We start from the raw sequence: 7,594 nt of genomic DNA, 5'->3' as shown, positions 1-7,594 counted from the left end.
AATTCTATTTTTTCAATTATAATAGAAATTTCTATTTTTTTCTATTTAGCATCTCCAACTCACTTTTATGTTTATCTCTACAATAGCATTTAAAGGCAAAATCACTTCAACCCATCTTTATTTTTTTTCTTTTCTATTTATAGAGGAAGAAATAGCATTCATTTATATTTTGTTCTATATGTAGATATTTCCATTTTAGAGAAATATATTTTAGTAAAACTCATCTTTATTATAGAGTTCCTCTATTTTAGAGATAAAAATAGAAGAATACATTGGAAATGGTCATAGAAGAAGAAATATCATTCCTCTATTTTTAACTCTACATTTAGAAATTGCTATTTTAGAGGAATACATTAGAGCATATCTCACATATATTATATAATTCCTCTATTTTAGAAGTAAAAATAGCAAAATACGTTGGAGATGGTCTTAAAAATACATTCACACTCATAGTTTCACAATTTGAGTATTACAGCAACTACAAGGCTGTATTAACTCGTACTAACTAGAGTAGATATATAATCCATATATACAACTAATAAACATCTACAATGAAAACTCAATTAAGGAAGATAGACGAGGAAACAGTCAAAAGAAAAATGAAATGAATCTGTCGAAGAATAAAACACTCAAACATGTTTTTATATATGACAAAGAGAGCTTCTTCTTTCATTTCCCTTCTTTGAACTGAGGAATATATTCAACAGCTTCAAAGTATTTTGTGACAACTAATAGTGAATTAATATAATCTTCTATAGTAATATTTTAGCCTACAAAATCCATACTTTAATCTATAGTTAAAGAATAACTAATCCACCACCACCAACCAGCAAAGATCACTATCGGATTTTGAAGAGAATATAAACGAAAGAAAATGTTTAAATGATTCTTAAGGGATTTAAATAAATTGATCTTGATTGTTTTTTTAAATGTTTACGAGATTTGGCTTGAAATCTATATGTTTTAAATGTTAGAAATCAAATTATGTGATATGATCCTTTCTATATACTATTCAATTTTGTTAAACTTAAGTTTTTTTCCTATTTTTCAGTTATGCTGATGATCTTTTGGTTCGTTATTTGTTTTCTCTTTTGCTGAAAATTGATAAAATAATAAATAATCATAATTATAAATGATCACATCATAAACGTTTGTAACTAAAAAAATTAAAGATGAAACTAACTATGGATCTACAGGTTTTGGGGGTAAATATTCTTACAGAAACTAAACATGCACCGTGCCCATTACTAAACATAAAAACATTCCTTCTTATCAATGTGGTTTTGGAAAAATATTACTACAAGTAGTATACAATTCTAAACTATAGAATTTTTAGTTACGATATTTAAAAACATGCTTCAAACCTAGTATATGTTTCAAAGTAAAAGGCATCCACTAACTCAGTGGCACCATTTATGCCATTACAAAGTCACTCATCTTTTAATAATGACCAATCATATGGACGAATAAAATTACAGCCATTATAATTTTCATAAATAAAACTGAGAAAACATGCAAATTAGAAAACCGAGTGGGTAAGTTCCCTCAATTTGTGGCAGAGAGTCCTTTCCTTTAATACTCTCTCTTTTTCATATTACTTGTCGTTGTAAAGTAAAATTTTGTTGTTTCAAAATAAGTGTCGTTTTATAATTTTAATACAAAATTTATTGATTTTATATTTTTATTTATTTTTTAATTAATTGAAATGTGGTTAGATGTATTGGTAATGATATTTTTATCTAGTAAATATACAAAATTAAATAATTTTTTAATCTGTGTACCGAAGTCTAAAATGATAAGTAATCTGAAACGGAAGGAGTACTTTTTACAAACAAACAATTTGTCAATTTCAAATTAAATTTTACATAAGATATGTCCCGTTATATTTTGACTATAATTATTTTAGTTTAATGATGTTTTCTGAAATAAAGTATTATTTGTTAAATTTTTATTTTTTATCTACATTTTATTTTCCTTCGATGAAACATATGTCTGAATATCATCTATATTTTTTTCCAATTATAGTTACTAGATCCTTTGTCCGTGCTACGCGCGGATAATATATTTAAATTTGTTACATTTATCATTTTTATTTCTATGTGAATTTTTGTATATTAAATTATATTATAACTAAATTTCAAATTTGATTTTTTTTTATATATTTAGTTTGAAGTAAATATCTCTATTATATGTAGCAAAATTAACTAAAATATGAAGAATCAAGTCCGAGATTTTAAAGTTATGTTAAAAAATATAATTATGTATAGAACGTAAATTATCTTAGTTTAAAATATTGGAATCTCATCTCGAATAAATTAACGAAAAGAAAAAGTACTCCAATAACCAACTTAAAATATAAAACCCCATTTTCAAAAAAAAAGAGTACTTAATAATATTTTTTTACGTGTAATAGTTGAAAACTGACAATTGAATATCGATCTAGAATATTATTTTAATATATCTAATGGTAAAATAATAATTGTAATAAACAAATTTTGAATTTTGTAATATTACTTGAATTAGAGGTTTAAAATCTAAAATCTTTTTTATTAACATAATATATTTTTTATTCATTTATTATTTTGACGTTACAAAATATTGCTTTAGTTTTATTTGTATATTAATTTTTAATAATTTAGTTTATTTTTAAGTAATTTTAGAATTATCAAGAATATATTATATTTAAAATTATTTATTTAAATATATCCAAATATGATGTCTCATTTTTATGTGTGTTTGCGTTGAACATATTTAATTTGTAGTTTGTATATTTAATAACAACTTGTTGCGTGCCGTTCTATGGTCTTAATAAATGTGTTATCTTTCATTTTTTATTACTACTAACATGATTTTTTAGTGATCAGTGATAATGTATTTTTAACGTTATGTATTATATTTTATCATATAGTTTCTAACTCTTCATGCTGGCACTTTTCTTAGAATCATTTTAATTAGATAATAGGTTTAAAGATGTAAATAAAACTGTGTATGTTGTAAATTTAGACTTTTTAGTGTAACTGAGCACTATCAATTATCAAAATTATATTACGATTTTATTTTACTAAATCTCTCTTTCTGTGTATATATTTTTTGTTTTATTTTGGGTTTTTACAATTTTATTGCTTTATTCTTTAATTGCAGTGAATTACTATTTTTAATTTTTGTTTCATATACCTTAAAACTCTTCGGTTGATTTTTGTTTGTTTTCTTTCTCCAATTACAATGTATAGTTCGATCATTTTCTTTTTTGGGATGAAACTACTAATATCATTAGATAGAAAAGTTTAAACTCCAAAAATGAAGTGGATATTTGTGCTAGAGAAAACTGATTTAGCCACTAATATAATGAGATATTATAATATTAGAAGGTGTGGAAACTCTTCTCTGTTGTCCTACGCTGGACATAATTAAGTTGTTGTCAATTGATTCTATACACTGAACAAATATTTTAAATCACATATAAAGAATTACCATGTGCAGTAAAAATATTTAAAATATTTTTTAACAGATAAATATAAATTATATTTTAAAATAATATTTTATTAATATTGTAAATTTTCTTTTTCGCATCAATATTTTAATATAAATTTGATTTAATTAAACATAAAAATTATATTTAAGAATATGCATGTATATATTTGAAATTATAATCTTAGATAGATTTTTCTATCTATTTATTTTAATTAAATATTTTAAATAAATTTGTAAAAGTTGCATAATTACCAAAAAATTAAATTAAACAATGTTTATAAAATTTGTAGATATATAAGAAAATAATAATTTTTATTAAATTTTTATAATTTTCTAAAAAAATTGTATACATTGTTGAAAATTTAGTAATAAAATTTTATAATTTAATAATATATAATTAAATTATAGTTCGAAATTTATAATGTCATATTTGAATATGTTTATTTTAATGATGATTTATTAGTTATTTCCATATTCTAAAAAAATTTCCAAAAATATAAATTGACATTAAATATAATATATGAGATATTACCATATTTTAAAAAGTTTACCAAAAATATAAATTAACATTAAATGCAATGTAATTGTCAATGTCATATTAAGCTATAAGACATGTCATCAATTTCAATAGCCATGTCATATTTGTTTTGTGAAATGGATTGTATAATTAATATGTAGCAAAATTACTTTGCAAATATAGTATAGGGGATTGATGTTATTTGCTTAAAACTTTTTGTCACATTTTTGACGTTATATCCTTCTAATAATTGTAATTCGTTGGCGGCATGTTTTAAATGTGTATATTTCTAAGTTTTAAAATGGTTATAACATGTATTCCCATTCGTTTTCCTGTATCTGCTAATGTACTTTGTATATTTTTAAAGATGTCAATAATCTATAGGTTTTGATTTACAATGTTGTATCTATTTACTCATTGAAAAAGAAGCTGACTAAATTGTGGATATTTTAATAGATACAATAGCTTTACATATGTAATTTATGCCATTCAATTATTTTGGGGGGTAATTCTAGCAAATTTATTAGGTTATATTTTGTTGTTTATGTTCAATATTTTTCAAAAATATTAGTTATCATTCAATAATTATTAATTGTGATTTTCATGAATGTTTATATTTTATTTTTCGAGTTGGGTTGTGAGAGGAAACAATTATTTTTTCTGTAAATGTGATCTTAAAGAATGCACTCTACAAACGTTCTCTTCAAGGTTTTTTTTCCTGTAAATGTGATCTTATGAGGATGCATACATACCATTTTTCACTATCTTGTTAAAATAAAGCTCGCTTGAAAATATAGTAATGGTTAAGTTTTGTGTTTGTTAGTGAACATGTTCGAATTAAATGAATTAAGAATATGTTGAATTATGAAAACCCGTTAATAACGCTTCATTAATAATTCAAAAGACAAAGAAAACTACATAAGAGATAAACCTTGCAGGGGCAAAAAAAAAAGTTTTAAATGAGAAACAAAGATGATAGCAATTTAAAAAACTACTCACTGAAACAGAGGTTGACGGGATGATATGAATAATAAATTCCTATCATTACGGTGGCGCTTGCGGGTGTTTTCAATACTTGCGGGCTAATATGTTGATTTGCTGCGCTACATTCCATTCATACCTTCTTTCCCACAACCGCCACGTCCGAAGATGATGCAGTTAATCCTCTGGCACCTTCACTGCTTGGAAGAATGTTCTCAGCAGCCTCTGAAAGTGATGTATAAATAAAAGCTGGGAAAACTAAAGATTCACCAGCAAGATTACAAACGTCGGCCTGGTCGTCAATGATGAGATCTTCAGTGATGGTCGAGACACTGAAGGTACGGTGGTTGGGTGTGAAGTTATAAAGTGTCACACGGATCTGAAACACACTCCTTGCCAGTAAGCTCTTCAAGGGAAGTAGCTCATCCTCTCCACCGTTTGGTAGCTGTAGTAGGGCAGTAGTTTCAGAGGCATTGGTAGTGCATGCGAAAATGCCAAACAAACTGTAAATGTTTTGTGGGTAAATGAGAATACCTCTTTAAGCGCAAGGACAACAAATTCTTTGTTGGTAAGCTTTGTCATCTCCTTATCAAAGACAACAAACATAGCCGGTATCTTTGCCGTCATCCACAGCAAACTCAACACGAAACCTTAGATAGAGGAATCCCAAGGTTGTTGACTACTTAAACTGAAGGTTTGCTTTAATAAATGGAGAAGAAATTAAAAAAAAATAGAGAAAAGGGATGTGTACACACCTCACCTTAGCTCTACTCTCCATGACGAATCTCAAGACACCATAGCAAGCCCTATACAATACAATATCATTCCAAAATCAGCAAGAGAAATGAAAACTACACAACAACTTTAGAGAAACTGCCACTGTTCCTATGAAGGAAATGGCTTGATAACTAAACTAAGCACACTCTCTCTTTTGGGATGTGAGCAAAATCAAGTATCAGTTGATGAATAATATTTCGCAGTAAGCATTAAAAACTATACTTGCCAACGGCAAGACCACCCCACTCAACTTAGCAAAGAACACACCGTCGGCTACAAACTACAGAAACTCAACACAGATACAATTCAAACTACGATTCCGCGAAGGAGATCAATGAGGACAGAAAAGGACACAATGAAACTCACCTTCCTCTTCTTGCTGATTTGCGTCGCCATGATGTTAAAGCCGCTGAAACCATAGGGTTGGTTCGAAGAGCGGTAGTCACGGACGGATATTTCGAGGTGTTTGCCGATGACAGATAGTGGTATCAGATCTCACCGATGTCAAAGTAAAACACCTAAATCACAAAGAACTAAAAAAAGTCAACGCCAGTAGAATAAGAGAGTGAAAGAGAGATGACAGAGACAGAGTTAATAAGGAACCTTGGAATCAAGCTGCAACTCTTTGCTCTCGTGCTCGTCGGACGTAGTAATTGAAGAGATCGAGGAACCAGGAGATGCCGGAGGAAGGAACGATGATGGTTGACCTCGAACCCGACGTCTTCTCCGATATCTTCAGGTACTTCCCGCGAGGATTCTCCTTGAGATCTAAGTAGAATAGCTTTTGCTCCACTTGCAACGTCTTGCTCACCAATTCAAGCTCATTGAGGACCTGTCAGCACCTTCCACCTATATATTTTCATGTATTGAGAGTTGCTTATGCTCTCAAGGGAGTTTAAGTAACATCAAAGAAGAACTGTTTCTACGATTTACCTCAGATATCCTCAGGAAATGGCCCCTGTTATTATTCCCAAGATCAAAGAAGAACCGTTTCTGGTCAGATCTGATTACCTTAGAAACACCGGTTTCATCCTGGCCTGTCGAGTCAGTTGCTCGATCAACAGTAGAAGAGGAGGGTTGGTTACCATGGTCAGGTATAAATCCAACGCCCACATCATCTGAAAGTCCAACCAGATGTTCCTCTGCATCAGAAGGCTTCTGTTTTCAAGAGGAAGTGAGAATAAGACCCGAGAGAAACAGAGAGCTTATTAGTTAACACCAGTAGAGAGTATCCCAACCTGATTCGGCACCATAAGCCCTGATGCTTCAAGGATCTCAGCCAATATGTTCCTGAAAGCCGCCCATCCTTAATCAGAGAAAAAGGGTTCATCTGTTTAGATAGAGTATATATAAAGTGGAATGCAGGAGGTGTTATGAACGTGATCCATTATTGATTAACAGAGTAAAGATGGAGACGTGGAGGTAGAGTAAGAGAAACTGATTCATCCAAACACAAACAGTCACTTTGTGTTTGGATTAGTTAACTCCATTGAAGAGAACGTTTCGAAACAGAAGAGATCTACTGGGCCATATAAATGATTTTCTTTAACCAAAGTCCATTCTAAGACTCAGGTTTCTCAAAACTAATAACATAACACGAAGCTCGTTAACAGACCAGTCCAATAATGAAAAAAATTACGGATTAACAAAAGAAGCCCAATTCCGTACAATTTATGGATCAAAAAAAGACAGCCCAAACCGTGTCTGACGTGGAAGAAACTCACAACCCTATTGGCTAAATATTTCATCCGACGTGGAGGGCCTAAATGATGAGGATATCTCCTTTTAATATTTTAGTATAGTATAGATTATTATTTCAAAAAAAATCTTAATGCAATTATGATAATT

At 29.2% G+C, this 7,594-nt stretch overlaps 2 long non-coding RNA genes across 5 annotated transcripts; both read right to left on the bottom strand.

Annotated features, from left to right (window-relative positions):
• Positions 1-300: 300 nt before the first annotated feature.
• Positions 301-2,268, bottom strand: LOC117128577. Its single transcript, XR_004451945.1, has 2 exons — positions 1,823-2,268; positions 301-1,582 (listed from the first exon to the last, which is right to left on the bottom strand). It is a non-coding gene; the product is annotated as an uncharacterized LOC117128577 (long non-coding RNA).
• A 1,952-nt stretch (positions 2,269-4,220) lies between these two features.
• LOC103837138 lies at positions 4,221-7,544 on the bottom strand. 4 transcript variants are annotated; one of them, XR_001955961.2, is made up of 7 exons: positions 6,985-7,544; positions 6,680-6,904; positions 6,113-6,595; positions 5,969-6,026; positions 5,725-5,775; positions 5,504-5,619; positions 4,221-5,414 (listed from the first exon to the last, which is right to left on the bottom strand). It is a non-coding gene; the product is annotated as an uncharacterized LOC103837138 (long non-coding RNA). The 4 variants fall into 4 exon arrangements; XR_001955960.2 differs by lacking the exon at positions 5,969-6,026 and having other exon boundaries at positions 6,113-6,264; positions 6,350-6,595; positions 6,985-7,537; XR_004451049.1 differs by lacking the exon at positions 5,969-6,026 and having other exon boundaries at positions 5,730-5,775; positions 6,985-7,542.
• Between the last annotated feature and the right edge of the window lie 50 nt (positions 7,545-7,594).

Source organism: Brassica rapa, chromosome A09 (assembly GCF_000309985.2).
Source record: "Brassica rapa cultivar Chiifu-401-42 chromosome A09, CAAS_Brap_v3.01, whole genome shotgun sequence".
Classification (NCBI taxonomy): Eukaryota; Viridiplantae; Streptophyta; class Magnoliopsida; order Brassicales; family Brassicaceae; genus Brassica; species Brassica rapa.
The sequence above is the reverse complement of the archived record's forward strand: the minus strand, read 5'-3'. Positions and strand labels throughout refer to the sequence as shown.